Genomic DNA, 19,221 nt, shown 5'->3' with positions numbered 1-19,221 from the left:
GACTATGATTTTGGTGATGCAATAGAATGAGCAAATGAAAAAAACAAACAGAGGATAATGATCTATCCTACTCGTCCTCTGGGATTTCTCTCCTTTTCCTCTTATGTCCCCCACCCTCCACGTCTTCTTTGGTCTCTCTTCCTATCTGGATGGCATTATTTTAAAAATGTTCTTTGAAGCAGCTAAATTTGAGCTGATATATGCAGTATAGCAGTTCCAAGTTTACCAGCAAACACTCGGCAGGAAGCTACCCTGCAGAAGTGCACTTCGGGTTACTGGCACCCACTGGGTTTTGGAAGGCTGCCTTTTCTTTTTCCTTGGTTAAATGATGCCTCTTGAAAAGACAAATACCACTATAATTCCTGTTGAGTTGGGAGACCAGCCTTCATCTAGCACACTATGATTTCATGAAAGCATAAATCAGGCTCACATGATAAATCTGAGTCAGCTGTTCCTACTTTTGTATTGAATCTAATTAGAAGCATGAAACAAATGCTTGTCACACATTCTGTCTCACTGAAAAATAAATAAATAAATAAATACCAAGACAAAGACTTGGAAGATATGGCAATTGGAATGACAATAGGTAGGTAATTTTATCCAAAAGGGCCTCAGTCAGCTATCTAACATCCAGGAAATCAATTTAGCTAAAAGCAGATGAAATAGGCTGCATGCTGAAGGATTCAAATTAGTATCATGAAAAGTTGTTAGGATAGATGACTGTCAAATAAATCACAGAGGCATCTAATGTCACAGGTATGCTAAGATAATAGCTCTCTGATTAGTTTTTATCAGTTCATGATACAAGTGAGTGTTGAAAATTCTTCTGTGTAATGAAAATTATGTCAGAACACAGGGAAATATGCAGTCACAAAGTGCAACAGCTTGCTTTAGAAGTATGAAGACTTCTTTAAATTGGACCAAGGAAAGAAAATATTCACTAGACTAACAGTTGGGTGGGCTTCCCAAGTGGTTCGGTGGTAAAGAATCCAATACAGGAGCCACAGGTTCAATCCCTGAGTCAGGAATATCCCTGGAGAAGGAAATGGCAACCCACTCTGGTATTCTTGCCTGGGAAATCCCATGCGCATGCGCAGAGGAGTCTGGAGGGCTCCAAGGAATTGCAAAAGAGCTGGACACAACTTAGAGTCTAAACAGTAACAACAGCTGGGTGCCATGTGCTGGGGACTGTAGTGATTTATTCCATCAGAGAGATCATAACTGGCACAGCAGCTAGGGGTGGCATCACCACACCTGGTTTAGCCTACAAAGACCACCTCCTGTTCTCTAAGACCCATTCTTTTTCTGCACTGGACAAACTTGAGAGGAAATTGGGATACTTATGAATCTACAGCCCTGCATCTTTCAAGTCTTAATTAGTGGCACAGAATCCTATGACCCAAAAAAGAATATGACACTTTTTAATTGAAATATTTGATTGGGAGAAGAACTTCTAAAGATCTAGATTTGACCCTTCCTACCCAAATAGCTTATTTTATAGGTCAGGAATCTACTAAGATGCTCCTGCCTCTTGACTAGGAGGTCTGATTCTAGCCAACCAGATAATCAAAACACACACTGGATCCTTCATGAACTGAACACTTTAACAGATAAAAGGGGCACTAAATTTTTTTTAAATACTCAATTTTCTGAGTATTTACTTATTAATTCACAAATTTATTATATTGGGCTTCCCCGGTTGCTCAGATGGTAAAGAATCTGCCTGCAATGCAGGAAATCTGGGTCCCATCCCTAGGTCAGGAAGATCCCCTGGGGAAGGAAATGGTTACCCACTCCAGTATCCTTGGCTGGAGAATTCCATGGACAGAAGAGCCTGGTTGGCTAGTCCATGGGGTCGGCAAGGAGTCAGATATGACTGAGCAACGAACTTTCACTTTATTATATTGCTGAACTTATAGTTCTTTTCAAATACTTAAAAAAATACAATCATTTGTAAAATTTTAAAGTAGCATATCTGTATATAGTATGAAATACTTCTGTCAACTATATGAATCTTAAAAATAAGTAGAGCAATAATTATTTGGGGAGGATTTTATTAATTTGATATGTAAATGTGTGTGTGTGTGTGTGTGTGTGTGCATGCACGCGTGTGCTCAGTTACTCAGTCATGTCTGACTTTCTGTCCCTCCAGGCAAAAATAATGGAGTGGAGTGCCATTTCCTTCTCCAGGGAGTCTTCCCCACCCAGGGATTGAACTTGCATCTCTTGTGTCTCCTAACATTGACAGGCAGGTTCCTTACCACTAGGGCCACCTGATATGTAAATACTTCTCAAATATTTTTGAAAGTTCTATATTTTAACCATGCCAGCGTATCATTTTCACTTAATATGTCACAAGCTGAAACTCATTAATACTGTCTGTACTTATGACTTACTTATGTTTAATTATTTTTATGTTTTTAATGTTCTGTTTCATCTAATTTTAGATGTTACAGCACCACAAAACCTCTCAATTCAATTCCATTTGTATTCACCATCACATTCATAACAAAAATTGTTGCATCTTATTACTCTGACTTCACCAAGTGCAGCTTGGTGGTTTCCTGCATCTTGCAGTTTCCTGTATGGTCCGAGGTGCACAGCCCAGTACAAGTGACTGTTCATAGCAGCGTCATGGCCTGATTCTTCTACTCTCATTGGATATTTGAAGGTGTTTGATGTTGCTAGCCTCTCATGTCTAAGTAAACTGCTTTTATCAGTGAATGCCTTCATGCTGTCCCTGAAAGGGAGGTGTCAGACGCATCACCTCTGAAATGTGCTGGGGTAAATGGGCACATCATTTCAGGTCATCCGGCAGATTCAACCACGCACTACAGTAAGAACTCGCTGCACATGCTTCACATGATACTAGATGAGACAGATCTAACACACACTTCCTGACTGACTCAGATGAAACTATTAATAACGTGCTCCCTACTGTATAAGTGAAAAATTCAAGACGCGTCCTGAATCTAAGAGCACGCTGGGGCAATAAGTGTGAACCATTGTCTTCGGCCAACAGAAAAGTCTGCAACAGTTAGGAGCTGGGAATTAGTAGGTTCATGTTTCCATTGTGCAAGTCATATGGACTTGCTTTAAACCTCCACTTACCAGCTTCTCAGGGGGAAAATCCATGTTTGGTGGGGCCTGAAGGTTATATGATACAAAGGTTGTTCAGTCGCTAAGTCGTGTATGACTCTCTGTGACCCCATGGGCTGCAGCACGCCAGGCTTCCTTGTCCTTCACTATCTCCTGGAGTTTGCTCACACTCATGGCCATTGAGTCACTGATGCCATCCAGCCATCTCATCCTCTGTTGCCCCCTTCTTCTCCCACCCTCAGTCTTTCCCAGCAACAAGGTATTTTTCAACAAGTCAGCTCTTTGCACCAGGTGGTCAAAGTATTGGAGATTCAGCTTCATCATCAGTCCTTCCAAAGAGTATTCAGGGTTGATTTCCTTTAGGATGGACTGGTTGGATCTCTTTGCAGTTCAAGGGACTCTCAAGAGTCTTCTCCAACACCACAATTCGAAAGCATCAGTTCTTCAGCACTCAGCCTTTTTTATGGGTCAGTTCTCCCATCCATGACTACTGGAAAAACCATGGCTTTGACTATACAGACCTTGTCGGGAAAGTGATGTCTCTGCTGTTTAATATGCTGTCTAGGTTTGTCATCACTGGAGAAGGGAATGGCAAACCACTCAGTATTCTTGCCTTTAGAACTCTGTGAACAGTATGAAAAGACAATATAAACAGCCTTCTTAAAAGAAGATGAAAATACTTTGTGTTTACAAATTTTAGAATATTGTGACACATTGTTGGGGGTCCTCCCAAGGCTGGGTCAAGTAAGGGCCCTGAAGCTTGTCAAGATCATGGTAAATCTGTGATCCTTTTGCTACCTTCTTCCCTAGGCTGACCAGGTAACACTATGGGGTGTCTAAATCCCCAAGAATTGGGTTTGCTTGGAGATGATGGGCACAAGAGAAGAACAGGGGTCAGTGAAGGACAAAGTAGAGAAATAAGAAGAGGACCATTTTGTGAATAAGGGAGAAAGGAAGCTAGCTGAAAAACCAAGGAGATCAAATCCCAAACTATCTAGTTAGCTCCATAATTTAGTCCTTCCTTAAATGGATGCTTTCTCACCCCATTCAAGGACTTCAAGATCGGGGAATTAGCTGATGTCTGGGAATTGCATGTGACTGTATTGTGCTGGCTTAAATCAGTTCTCTGTTTTGCAGACCTATAGTTGTGCTCCGGTAACTAAGATTCTTGCACACTGGAACTGTGGAAAGTAAGAACTGAAGATGCCCCTCTTCTCACGTGCCCTCCTGTGATGCTGGGACTCTAACCTGTGAGGAAGGGAAGGTGTTCCACTCATGCTGGCCCTCTGGCAGAGCATGCTGGGAGGTCCTGGGGTGTACAAACCTCTGCAGAGTAGCACACACTGCTGCTGCTAGAAACACAGTCAGGGTCACAGCGAAGAACTGCTGCATGTGATGGTGACAGGAATGGGAAACAGAGAAATGTGCTTCTTCCCCCCTTCCAGATTTCCAGTCCTTCTGGTAATGAGTCTACCTGCAATGCAGGAGATTACGTTCGATCCTGGGTCGGGAAGGTACCCTGGAGTGGAAATGGCAACCCACTCCAGTATTTTTGCCTGAAGACCTCCATAAGTCCATAGTGCCACAAAGCATCCTACATGAGTGAGCAAATGAGCACACACAGACACATACGTCCTCCCTTTTGAGAGACACTACCAGTGATTCAGCTGGCAAAGAGAGATGAGCTTTGTGGAATCCCATATCTAAGCAAAGAAGGGCCAGTTTATATCTAGTGACAAAGGCTTAATGATGAACACATCATCTGTAGTAGACATATATCATTGTTCTAGAATTATTTTATTCCTCTGCATATATTCTTTAATACTTTCCATATATAAGGAACTCTAGAGATTAGAGTGGTGAACAAAATGAACTGAATCTCTGTCTTCATGGAGTCTATACTCCAGTGGGGAGAGGCCAAAAACAGCAGTTTGGCAAATAAAAATAACATTCAAATAAGGGTTGTGGAAACAACAAAATAGAAACTCCATATGCTGATTATATTGTGTCATAGCAACCTAATTCCTTGGTAATCTGATGGCTTGCTCTCAATGGGCAACTGGTTCTAAGTGGGTGGTTCTAAGTGGGCACAAGTGAGCACTTAATTAGCTGTTTGGCCAATTCACCTGGTACCGTGAGGTTTTCTATTCCATTACAAGGATATGAATGGAGTTCTGTTGCTTTTAGTTCTATCTCAGCCATTTAATCAGTTTCAGATACCTCATATCTCTGTTGATTGTGTCTTTACCTATCCAGGCTGCTATGGTAAAACACAGTTCTCCATTTATGGATTCAACTGACTGCAATGATTTGGGTCTGCACTTCGTAGAGTTAGAGGATGTGGAACCCTGCATAAGGAGAGTCATTTTATATAAAGCATCCTTGGATGTTCAAGCTGGTTTTAGAAAAGGCAGAGAAACAAGAGATCAAATTGCCAACATCTGTTGGATCATCAAAAAAGAAAGGGAGTTCCAGAAAAACATCTACTTCTTCTTTATTGACAGTGCCAAAGCCTTTGACTGTGTGGATCACAATAAACTGTGGAAAATTCTGAAAGAGATGGGAATACCAGACCACCTGACCTGCCTCTTGAGAAACCTATATGCAGGTCAGGAAGCAACAGTTAGAACTGGACATGGAACAACAGACTGGTTCCAAATAGGAAAAGGAGTACGTCAAGGCTGTACATTGTCACCCTGCTTATTTAACTTATATGCAGAGTACATCATGAGAAATGCTGGACTGGATAAAGCACAAGCTGGAGTCAAGATTGCCAGAGGAACAATAACCTCAGATATGGAGATGATAACATCCTCATGGGAGAAAGCAAAGAATAACTAAAGAGCCTCTTGATGAAAGTGAAAGAGGAGAGTGAAAAAGTTGGCTTAAAGCTCAACATTCAGAAAACGAAGATCATGGCATCTGGTCCCATCACTTCATGGCAAATAGATGGGGAAGCAGTGGAAACAGTGTCAGACTTTAATTTTGTGGGCTCCAAAGTCACTGCAGATGGTGACTGCAGCCATGAAATTTAAAAGATGCTTACTCCTGGGAAGAAAAGTTATGACCAACCTAGACAATATATTAAAAAGCAAAGACATTACTTTCCCAACAAAGGTCTGTATCGTCAAGGCTATGGTTTTTCCAGTAGTAATGTATGGATGTGAGATTTGGACTATAAAGAAAGCTGAGTGCCTAAGAAACAATGCTTTTGAACTGTGGTGTTGGAGAAGACTCTTGAGAGACCCTTGGGCTGCAAGGAGATCCAACCAGTCCATCCTAAAGGAGATCAGTCCTGGGTGTTCATTGGAAGGACTGATGTTGGAACTGAAACTCCAATAATTTGGCCACCTGAAGTGAAGAACTGACTCACTGGAAAAGACCCTGGTGCTGGGAAAGATTGAAGGTGGGAGGAGAAGGGGGCAACAAAGGATGAGATGGTTGGATGGCATCACTGACTCAATGGACATGAGTTTGAGTATACTCTGGGAGTTGGTGATGGACAGGGAGGCCTGGAGTGCTGCAGTCCATGGGGTTAGAAAGAGTCAGACACAACTGAGCAACCGAATTGAACTGAACTGATCCTTGGATTCTGCTATCCACATGGGAAGGGGGAGTGATCTGGACCACTGCACTGTGAACCCCAAGAGTTGACTATACCGCTGTATACTGTGTATATTCTGCTTGATAAAGAAGATATTTCTTTCTTACTGTTGGAGAAAGATCACTGGAAATCCAAGATCAGGATGCAAGAACAGTAGGGTTCTGGTGAATACCCTCTTTCAGGCTGCAGACTGCTGACTTCTTGGCTGTGACTGCCTATGGAAGAAGGTCTAGGGAGTTATATGAGTCAGTATAGACTACAAGGTGTCCTTTGTTCTCTGTCCTCTTTTAGAAGGCACACATTCCATTTATGGGCTTCACCCTCATGAACTAGTCACCTCCCGAAGACCACATCCTAATTCCATTACCATGTGATTAGGATTTCAACACATGAATTTTGGGGAAGACAAACATTCAAACCAAGAAATTTCTACTTTCACCCCATTCTGGCACTACTCAGTGTCTGCATCAAGATAATTGGTTACAGGTCACAGAAACTAGAGCTTTCCTGGTGTCACTAGTGTTAAAAACCCACCTGCCAATGCAGGAGACGTAAGAGATATGGGTTCAGTCCCTGGGTTGGAAAGATCCCCTGGAGGACAGCATAGCAATCCACTCCAGTATTCTTGCCTGGAGAATCCCATGGACAGAGGAATCTGGCAGATAGCTGTCCACAGGGTCCCACAGAGTTGGACATGACTGAAGTGACTTGGCAGGCATGCACAGAAACTAACTTTATCATAAAGAAAATCCTGTAAGATTGAAAAGAAAGCTGAAGAAATCAGCTTGAAGAGTACAGAAACCAAGTATATCCAGGGTATTTTGAGACAGGAAGAGCTTAAAAGTCTCATTCATTTGCCATTGCTGGAATATGTAGGCAAAATCTTGTGTATTTTTTTTTTCTGTCCTTATGGCATGCTGCTTAGGATTCAAAGATTTCAAGAGAGAAAGAGCCCAGGTCATGTGTTCTTCCTTTGAAAGTTCTGGAATGGTGAGAAGAGAAATTTGTCTCTTAAACAGCTCTGCCTTATTTTATATTTCACAGGGGAAGTAAGAGAAACACGGCAGTGTACCACCAAGATCCCTCATAATTAGGGAAGCCACTTCTCAAAATGAAATTGGAAAGTTGATAGGGATGAGAAGTGGATGCCAAGAAGTAAAAAAAAAAAAAAAAAAAAAAAATCACAGAAGTCAACTTCACCATTTAGCTGCTGTCTCCTATTAGTCCAAATAGGCTAGAGCTGACTTGATATTGAGGCTGCCCTGGTGATTCAGTGGTAAAGAATCCACCTGCCAAAGCAGGAAACAGAAAATGCAAGATTGATCCTTGGTCTGGGGAGATCCCCTGGAGAAGGACATAGCAACCCACTCTAGTATTCTTGCCTGGAAAATTCCACGGACAGGGAGCCTGACAGGCTACAGTCCATGGGGTTGCAAATGAGTCAGACATGACTTAGCTGCTGAACAACAATGAAAGACTTGATATTACTTTAGAATTCATTCACGATAATTCAAAGGAGAGTTTTGCTATCGTCTTAATTAAGAGAGTTAAAGATCAGAATTGCTATGCTCTTCTGTTTGCCCCAGACTTTTCTTATCCAGGAGGAGTAGGGGATGGCAGAGGATGAGATGGTTGGATGGCATCACTGACTCGATGGACGGGAGTTTGAGTGAGCTCTGGGAGTTGGTGATGGACAGGGAGGCCTGGTGTGCTGCAGTCCATGGGGTCGCAAAGAGCTGGACCTGACTGAGTGGCTGAACTGTGTAACTGTCTGTGTGAAGTTGGGTAAGGGTACAGCTGAGCAACAGGAGCCACCACAGACCAGAATCACTGCATCCTTCATCACTGCTTAGTGTTTTAGGGTTAGGATACCTGCTTCTTTCCTTACAGTGAGTTTCCCTGTGAAGCTTCTCAGTCTTCAGAAAAGCAGTCTTATGGTGACTCATTCACCAACTTTCCAAGCACTGCTTACGAGCCATGCCAATTTCTAACCAAAGTCAACCCACAGAAATAAAAATTATTTTTCCTTAATTCCAAACCCATAGTACCAATTACTTCAGTTGAATTTTAGGGCCAGTACTCAGGTTGCCTAAAGCTACTTCAGGCCCTGATACTCTGTGAATCTATGAGTTTCTAACGTTTTGGACCACCCTTGGGATGATTACTTCATTTTATTTCCAAGGCGTGCTATTCTTGAGAAGTTTGGTCAAGCAGTGGTCCAGGATGAGTGACTTAGTACGAACTATAAGGCTGCTGATGAATAAACACCTTTCATTCATTTACTACATATTTTAAGATTTCAGTATAATGTACTGTTAATTCCTTCAACTTCTAACATATACTGTAATAAGCTGCCAGTTTCTATTTCTACAGAAAAATATAATTTTTCAAGATATCATTCATAAATAGTAGGTTCTTTCTCAAATTCTACTTAATGTCTGTGTAATAATATACTAATATTTCTTCTCCTTTTTTCTAGAAAAAATATTGTTAAATCTAAAGTTTAGAGTCAGTTTTTCCTTGTATTAAGTCATCTGAATTGTTTTCAATTATAATACTGACTCAGTCATTTTATTGTTATGATATTATTTGGCATACAATGATCCTGGATCTGTAATGTGATATTTCCACAGAAAATACAGATGATAGTAGAGCAGTAGTCTGTGAATTTTTTTCCACCTGGTAAAGGATCTTAAGCCTTTAGTCAGTTGTGTTAAAAATAAGAATGTAATAATTATGCAGTTACTAATACATAATTAATTGTATTTGGTTACCATGAAGGGAGAAAATAAGTCTATTACTTCATTTTTTTCTAAAACAATTTATTGAATAACTATAGGTGCCAGTCAATTGTTCTAAACACTGGGGAGGGGACACCACAGTTAATAAAACCTATAGACTCACATTCTGATTGGAGAGACAGGCAATCAATAAATAAAGAAGTGAAATATTGAGCGTGTCATTTGGTGTCAAGATTAAAGCAGAAAAATAAGGCAAGAAAGAGATAGGAAAAAGCAGTAAGGGTTTCCTTTTATGTAAAATGTTCAGGGAGGATTTACTGAGAAGATCACCTCAAGCAAACACCTATTTGTGGTGTGAGAAAAACACTGCAGGCAGAAGGAACAGCATCTGCCAGTCCGGAGGCAGAAGTGTGCCTGGAAGTTCAAAGAAAAGTAAGGACATTTGTGAACCAATCAGTTGTTCCATACGGGGTTCTAACTGTTGCTTCCTGACCTGCATATAGGTTTCTCAGGAGACAGGTAAGATGGCCTGATATTCCCATCTTTTTAAGAGCTTTCCACAGTTTATTACGATCCACACAGTCAAAGGCTTTGGTGTAGTCGATGAAACAGAGGTAGATGTTTTTCTGGAACTCCCTAGCTTCCTCTATGATCCAACCAATGGTGGCAATTTGATCTCTGGTTCCTCTTCCTTTTCTAAACCCAGCTTGGACATCTGGAAGTTCCTGGTTCCCATAATGCTGAAGCCTAGTATGTAAGATTTTAAGCATGACCTTACTAGCATGGGAGATGATTGCAGTTGTCTGATGGTTAACACTTTCTTTAGTACTACCCTTCTTGGGAATTGGGAGAAGGATTGACATTTTAGGAGAAATATCAACGACCACAGATATGTGGATGATACCATTCTAATGGCAGAAACTGAAGAAGAACTAAAGAGCCTCTTGATGAGGGTGAAGGAGGAGAGTGAAAGAGCCTGTTTAAAACTAAATACCAAAAAGACTAAGATCATGGCATCCAGCCCCATTACTTCATGGCAAATAGAGGGGGAAAAGGTGGGAGTCGTGGCAGATTTCCTCTTCTTGGGCTCTAAAATCACTGCAGATGGTGACTGCAGCCATGAAATCAGAAGATGTTTTCTTCTTGGCAGGAAAGCTATGACAAACATAGACAGTGTGTTGAAAAGCAGAAACATTACTCTGATGGCAAAGGTTTGTATAGTCAAGCCTACGATTTTCCCAGTGGTCTTGTATGATTGTGAAAGCTGGACTGTAAAGAAGGCAGAGTGCTGAAGAATTGATGCCTTCAAACTATGATTGTGGAGAAGACTCCTGAGAGCCCCTTGGACAGGAAGGAGATCAAAGCAGTCAATCTTAAGGGAAATAAATCCTGAATAGTTATTGTAAGGACTGATGCTGAAGCTGAAACTCCAGTATTTTGGTCATCTGATGCAAACAGCTGACTCATTGGAAAAGTCCCCAATGCTGGAAAAGATTGAGGGCAGAAAGAGAAGAGGGTGTTAGAGGATGGGATGACTGGATGGCATCACCAATGCAATGGATATGAACTTGGGCAAACCTTGGGAGATGGTGAGGTACTGGAAGGCCTGGTGTGCTGCACTCTATGGGGTCACAAAGAGTCAGAGATGACTAGGTGGCTGAACAACAACATCAAGGACATTTGTGAGGGTGTCCCAGGTGGCTCAGGGGCAAAGAATCCACCTGCCAATGCAGGGTTTGATTCCTGAGTAGGGAAGATATTCTGGAAGAGGAAATGGCAACAGAGGAGCATTCCACAGACAGAGGAGCCTGGTAGACTGCAGTCCGTGGTGTTGCAAAGAACTGGCCACGACTAAGCACACAGGTGCCCAAGGAGATTTGTGTGGCTGGCGCCGAGTTTGAGGGAGGGGGTGGTGGCAATGGGGTCAGAGAGGTGACAGGACTTAGGAGGCCACTGTCAACACTGTGACTTTTACTGGGAGAGTCATCCCCTGAGAGGATTGGGATTAGAGGAATGACCTGGCCTGGCTTCTGTTGTAAACGACTCACTCTGGCTGCAGAGTCTGAATTTAAATTATAGACTCAAAGTAGTGAGAAGAGGTCTGCTTCAGAATGTAGAGAAAATAAGAATTGTTGACAAATTGGATATAAGGTGGATTTGAAACAGTTATCAATGATAAAATCAATTTAAAAAATCTGAACAGAATTTAATGTAGAATGTATAAATTTATAGTTGATATTTCACAAAGATTGTTAACAAAAGCCAACATAGGTTAAGAAATTTTTCCAAAAACAATTGTTGCTGAATAATATTATTAGAAGATATTATTATGCATGTGTGTGCACGCATGCTAAGTCTCTTCAGTCATGTCTGACTCTTTGCGACCCTGTGGATAGTAGTCTACCAGGCTCCTTTGCCCATTGGATTATCCAGGCAAGGATATTGGAGTGGGTTGCCACGCCCTCCTCCAAAGGATCTTCCTGACCCAGGGATTAAACCTGAGTCTCTTAAGCCTTCTGTATTGGCAGGTGGGCTCTTTACTATTATAGCTACATGTGAAGCCCCATATTATATTAGTTCAGTCCAGTTCAGTCGCTCAGTCGTGTCTGACTCTTTGCGACCCCATGAATCGCAGCACACCAGGCCTCCCTGTCCATCACCAACTCCTGGAGTTCACTCAGGTTCACGTCCATCGAGTCAGTGATGCCATCCAGCCATCTCATCCTCGGTCATCCCCTTCTCCTCCTGCCCCCAATCCCTCCCAGCATCAAAATCTTTTCCAATGAGTCAACTCTTCGCATGAAGTGGCCAAAGTACTGGAGGTTCAGCTTTAGCATCATTCCTTCCAAAGAAATCCCAGGGTTGATCTCCTTCAGAATGGACTGGTTGGATCTCCTTGCAGTCCAAGGGACTCTCAAGAGTCTTCTCCAACACCACAGAGAGAGAGAGAGTTAATAATTTCACATATACACATAATAAAACTAAACAATTTTGATGAATATGGAGACAAAAGTATAGGCTAATGGATCTATGAATCCTCTGGAAACAGATGCCAACTCTCAGAATTCCTTCACTGTCCAATGGTTAGCACTCTGGGTTTCCACTGCAGGGGCATGGGTTGAGTAACTAAGATCCTGCACACCAAAATAAAAAGGACAGTTGCCAACTCTGATGAAGCAATTTGAAAGAATTTGTTAGACATATAATGGGAAGTTTCCCTGGTGGCTCAGCAGTAAAGAACCTACGTGAAATGCAGGATATGTGGCAGGAGCCAGAGATTTCTGGGTCAGGAAGATCCCCTGGAGGAGGAAATGGCAACCTGCTCCAGTATACTCGCCTGGTAAATCCCATGACAGAGGAGCCTAGTGGGCTACAGTCCATGGGGTCGCAGGGTTGGACACAACTGAGCAACTGAACAGCAACAAGAACAGGAAGCTTAACCAGTCAAGATCCTGAACAAGAAAAAGGTGGCACATTCAGCAGATTTCATGGAATATATTTAATGAGAGAGCACATGGCAAGCAGAGATATGGGCAGAGTTACAGAGACCCACAAGGATGGTGGAGCAGCCACATGAGAACTAAAAGAGCAGGAAAGCATCCCTGCTCCTAAAGTGGTAATTATTACTAATAAGCTAGAGCCACTGAGAAGGCAGTAGGACTGTGGCCACAGAATAAATCTGCCTAGGACAGCACCATTGTAAGGAAGGAAGGAACATGCAGAAGGGGAATTTTTCTCCTCTTGCCTTCTGCTTTCTAGTTGTTCCTCCTATTTGCCTGGAGAGGTTAGCATATATGGCATCCTGGTGATGAGCAGGCCATGGGTACCAGCCTCTGGGGCACAGAGAGATAAGAAGGGGACAGAGATCAAATCTGGAGGGAAAATAAAGAAGATACAACACAGAATTTCACATAATTTAAATAAGATCTGAAAAGTGTGACCCGAAAGAGGGCAGCTCTGTGGAATTCCTATAGGAGAATCTATGGATTGCATCTCTTCCTTGTTATCATGGAAAACTCAGCTCCAACTGCTCACTTTCTCTTAGTCTGTATTTAGGAGCTCAGATTCTGGGGGAATAACATTCATGACATGGCTTGAGTCAAGCACCTACAGTTATGATGGGAGGAAGCAGTAGTAGGGTCCTGTGTCTGGAGCCCAATTCTAACCATGTGAAATTTGTAAAGAGATCCAATTCAAAGAAAGGGATTATAGACAAAGAAAGTCAGTAGAAGGCTCTCTTGCAATATTAAAATATTTATAACCAATACTTTTTTTTGCCAAAAAAGAAGTTACTCTAAATAGACACCAAAATTTCAGAATACTGGGATATTTTTAATTAATTTCTCAATTCCAATAAGATCAAAGATTTGTCCTTTTGTAGGATTCTTTACTCTCTTTTTTTCCAGCTAAAACTTTATCCTTAATTCTAAGTAATGTCTTTTAAAATAAAAATCTTTTCTTTACGATAATCTTAAGAAGAGGGCACATGAATGGGATAGTACAGAAATTGCCACCATTGGGATGTGAGGGGTGAGGGACAAAATAGGTAATAAACCCTCAAAATGTAGGTTTGCTAGAGACAAGAGTCACAAAAATTAACCTTCTTTAACCCAACTTCTGCATTCTAATGAATTCAGAGGCAAAAACAATAGTAGTCTCATTTATAATAATATGCAACTTCATATTCAGACTTCCTCTAAAATTTCTTGCTAAAGAGGTGGAGAAAGTCAGCTCTGAGACTCAGTTTGATCAACGGCCTCTTTGTTAGTGAGAGTACCACCTCCTCTCTCTCAGACAATGGGTCATGAGGACTGGCCTTGGAAATGAAAGGTTAAAATAAAATACTTTAAAAGGGAAGCAAAATCCATCAATTCAGTCATGGCAAATAATCAACCCCATTTTGTCTTGTTCATTTACTGGCTTATTCATTGATCTGGTGATGAAACAGTTAAAATTTTTAAAGCTAAGACACATGATCTATCTTTCTATCCATCATTTATCTATGTATTATTAAGATAAGGAGTGTATCATTTCAGTTAGGGGCGTGGGCAGCATTGGAGTTAGCTGGACCATGATCAAGAGGGATCTCTGTCATATATAAGAAATGTCAAATTTTTATGTGACAAAGTAGGATGGAAGGAAACCTCCTCAACATAATAAAAACCATGTATGAAAAACCTATAGAAAACATCATGTCAATGGGGAAAGACTGAAAGTTTTTCCTCCAAAATCAAGAACAAGACAAGGATGCTTGCTTTTACCATGTTTATTTAACATAGTACTTTTGTTTGGATAAAATTTGGCTATTAATTCATTTTATATATCACTATGCATTTCATGCTATAAGGATGATCACAGTGGACTATACTTATCAATTTGTATCTTTTACCCAGAGTATGAGCAATATAACATCAGCTTACTCTGGGCTGGGCTGTATGCAATGTGCTTTACAGATATCGATCTCACTTTAAGTTCATAAGGCAAAGATTGTCTCCATTTTATTACATGATAGGATGGAAAGCTTGCTCACGTAAAAATGCCTCTTCTTCATCAATTGAAATGATGTGAGTATTTTCCTTCATTTTGTTACTGTGGGGTATTATAGTGAATGATTTTTGTGTGGTGAGATCTTCACTCAGGAATAAATCCCACTTGACCAGTGTATAATTCTTTTAAAATGCTGCTGAATTTGATTTACTATTTTATTAATGATTCAATTGTCTTACTAGTTATACATCTATTTAGATCTTTTGTTTCTTTGTATTTTAGAGTTGGTGGATTTTGGATTTCTAAGAATTTGTCCATTTCATTTAGGTTATCCAATTTGGTGGTGTACAATTTTTCTTAGCACTCTCGTAATCCTTTTTATATCTGCAGAATCAGTAGTAATGCAATATCCCCATTTTAATTTTTGATTTTAATAAATTTTTTTCTCTTTTATTCTTAGTCCATCTAGATAAAGGTTTGTTAGTTTTGTGATCTTTTCAAGTAACTAACTTTAAATAAAATTTACTTATTTTAATTGGAGGCTAAGTACTTTACAAATTGTAGTGGTTTTGCCATACATTGACATGAATCAGCCATGGGTGTACATGTGTTCCCCATCCTAAACCCCCCTCCCACCTCCCTCCACATCCCATCCCTCTTGGTCATCCCAGTGTACCAGCCCTGAGCACCCTGTCACATGCATTAACTTTTGATTTTATTAATATTCATTTATATTGATTTCATTTATATTCTCTATTGTTTTTCATTCTCTATTTCATTTATTTCTGCTCTAATCTTTATTATTTCCTTCCTTCTGCCAACTCTTGAGTTTTGTTTTTCTATTTCTAGTTTCTTATTTTGTAAAGTTAGGTTGTTGATTTGAGATATCTCTTATTTTTAAATGTAAACATTTGTGGCTATAAATTCCCCCATTTTTGTTGTTGTTCAGTCATTCAGTCCTGTCTGACTGTTTGCAACCCCATGGGCTGTAACACTCCAGGCTCGTCTGTCCTTCCTTAACTCCTGGAGTTTGCTCAGATTTGTGTCCATTGAGTTGGTGATGCCATTTAGCCATCTCATCCTCTGCTGCCCCCTTCTCCTTTTGTCATCAATCTTTCCCAGCATCAAGGTCTTTTTCAGTGAGTTAACTCTTTGCATCTGGTAGCCAAAGTATTGGTGCTTTGATCATGTCCCATAATTTCTGGCATGCTGTATTTTTGTTTCCACTCATCTTGAGTATTTTCTAATTCTTTTTGTGATTTATTCTTTGATCCATTGGTTGTTTAAGAGTGTGTTTTTTAGTTTCCACAAATTTATGAATTGTTTCAATTTTCATTATTGATTTTTAATAGGATCCCACTGTGTTCAGTTAAGACTATGCATGATGTCTATCTTTTAAAATCTACTAAGGCTTAATTTGTGGAGTAGCATGTGGTGTGTCCTGGAAAACATCCTCTGTGCACCTAAGAGGAATGTGTATGCTATTGTTGTAGCAAATGTTTTATACACGTCTGTTAGATCTGATTAGTTTATTGTGTTATGTCATCTGTTTCCTTACTTATCTTCTGGTTGTTCTATCCATTGTTAGGAGCAGAGCATTGAAGACCCCACCTATTATTTGTGGAACTGTCCACTTCTCCCTTCAATTCTGTCAGTTTTTGCTTCATATATGTGCATGTATGCATATGTGGATATGCAATCACAATATATATTGATGGTTTGTCATGAAGTGTGCATTTATAATTGTTTGTCTCTTTGCTGTATTGTACTTTCTATTAAAATACAATGTCATTTTTTGTCTCGTAACTTTTCTATTTAAAGTCTATCTTGTCTGATATTAATATAGACAGCTCTGCTCTCTTTTGGCTACAATTGCATGGAATATCTTTTTCCATCCTTTCACCTTTGATAAATTATCCATGTTTACTTTGTATCAACTTTTTGAATTCTGTTTGTTCTAAATCCTATTATCAATTGTGATGGTTATGCAGTTGATTCTGATGGCTTTTTAGGGAAGCAATATTATCAACTGAAAATACTATGCATTATAGATGTACTGAAACTGAGTGCCTTGTTCTAACTTTAATAGTGCCAGTGTTTCACATTAAGCATGATACTGGTGTTTGCTTTCCAAACAGATACTCAAGTTTGCCCGTACATAAGACAGAGAAGCTGTGAGATTGCCTTTGGACCTCTATTGTTTTCACTGTTCCTTACCATTGCCTTCAACAATGGTAACCCACTCCAGTATTCATGTCTGGAAAATCCCATGGACCGAGGAGCCTGGTGGGCTACAGTCCACGGGGTCGCAAAGAGTCGGACACGACTGAGCGACTTCACTTCACTTCACTTCTCAACAGAGGAAGATCTCACTTTACTTCCTTACATGTGAAATGTGTATTGATCATATTCCTTTATTTTAACAAGAGGACTAAAATGTTTTATCCCTTAAATCTTTAAATTACTGAGATTTGTCCAATATGTTGTCAAACTTCATGTTGCCCATCTATCTTATTCTGGTTTCATTTCACATGTGCTTGTGTCTGCTGCATGGAGATTTTATTTTAATTTCATATCAATCTTTGGCTGTTGCCTGCAACTTGATCTCAAGCAGAGTATTAAAAGGAAACATGGAACATTTTAAAAAGTTGCATGATCCTTGTATTTCCTGAACAATACTCATTTAACTACTGATGGTACATTCTCTGAAATGAGTTCATAATTGATACTCTCTGATGAGATCTCAGAAATCAGATTCCTTTGAAATACATGGCACTTTGACATTATCAACATCTAATGACATGGAGTGAAACAACATAGTAGTCTTACTTTTAAGATGACTGAAAAAAAGGAAAAGCACTCTACTTTAGCTCTATGAATTTCAGCCTGAAATGGTTTATCACGAACAGACATGATAGTTTTCTCATGACAGACATAGAAACATGCCGAGGAAAGGTTCAAAATTCAGGCCTGCTCTGTATATGATACACGTGTTTCTGGATTGATTAGAGGAAGGATAGGATGATGCGAAAAGGAGGTAAAAATGATTTTTAGTCAGTAAGTCATATCCAGCTCTTTTGTGACCCTGTGGACTGTAGTACTCCAGGCTCCTCTGTCCATGGGATTTCTCAGGCTAGACTACTGCAGTGGGCTGCCATTTCCTTCCACAGGAGATCTTCTTGACCCAGGGACAGAACCTGTGTCTCCTGAGTCTCCTGCATTGGCAGGTAGATTCTTTACTATTCAGTTCAGTTCAGATGCTCAGTGGTGTCTGACTCTTTGAGACTCCATGGACTGTAGCATACCAGGCTTCCCTGTCCATCACCAACTCCTGGAGCTTACTCTTTACCATTAGGAAAGTAAAATATAGGCCTGAGGCTGGAGAGTGGGAAGAGGGAGAAGAGCAGAGACTAACTTGTTCTGATTTCCTCAATATCACTCTGAGCGACTAATCAGTCCTTAATATCTTCCTTGGTCAAACACTTCTCTAATTCATTCAATGAACTGAGAAATAGAACAATTAAATAATAAAAGAAATCTGTGTTAGCCACAGAAGTTTCATGACTGAGTCACATTCTAAAACACATTTGGTAATTCTGTTGCTGATTGCTTTCGTTCTTTCATAGCTTTCACTCTGTCCTAATCTTTCTGCAATTTCTCTTTTTTTGAGTAAGCTTTTTGTCAGTCCACATTATAAATGACTCTAAGACAACAGTCTGAAAGGAAAATGGAGAAACTTGACTTTTTCTATTGTTGGTAACTTTGCTAATGAATGAATATAATATGCATATTCTCCAAATTTTAAAAAACAGTATTCTTTTTGAGAACTTAAATGAATGAAGAATGGCCTAAAAGCTATACTTGGAACAACCAATGAATAATTTTTGACCGTATTCAAACACTTCTTTGTTCTATTTTGAAAATTTATTTTTCAGTAATTCTGTCATATTAGCTTAGTTCAGACATTGAAACAGAAAAAATTCTGACAAAAATAACTGCCTTGATCATAATTAAGATTAAGTCGAAAAAGGACAAAAAGAAGGATTGGCTTGAAGAAAAGAGAAAGTGACTTAAACTCAGTTAGCACAGCATTTTGGTTGGTGTATTTTTAAATTATTATAAAATTTATGTTAAAATATACATTGTCACACTCATGACTGAAAATAGAGGGACTGGAGAAGCCTACAGGATGGGAGAAAAGTAGGGAACATCTTCAGTAAAGAGAAGCTGCCTGAGTAATCGGCCTTTCTTCGGAAGAACTGTGCTTTAGGCAGAGTTGGTTTTTATCCA

This window comes from Oryx dammah, unplaced genomic scaffold (assembly GCF_014754425.2).
Source record: "Oryx dammah isolate SB20612 unplaced genomic scaffold, SCBI_Odam_1.1 HiC_scaffold_20, whole genome shotgun sequence".
Lineage (NCBI taxonomy): Eukaryota > Metazoa > Chordata > Mammalia > Artiodactyla > Bovidae > Oryx > Oryx dammah.
This window is presented reverse-complemented; position numbering follows the sequence as displayed.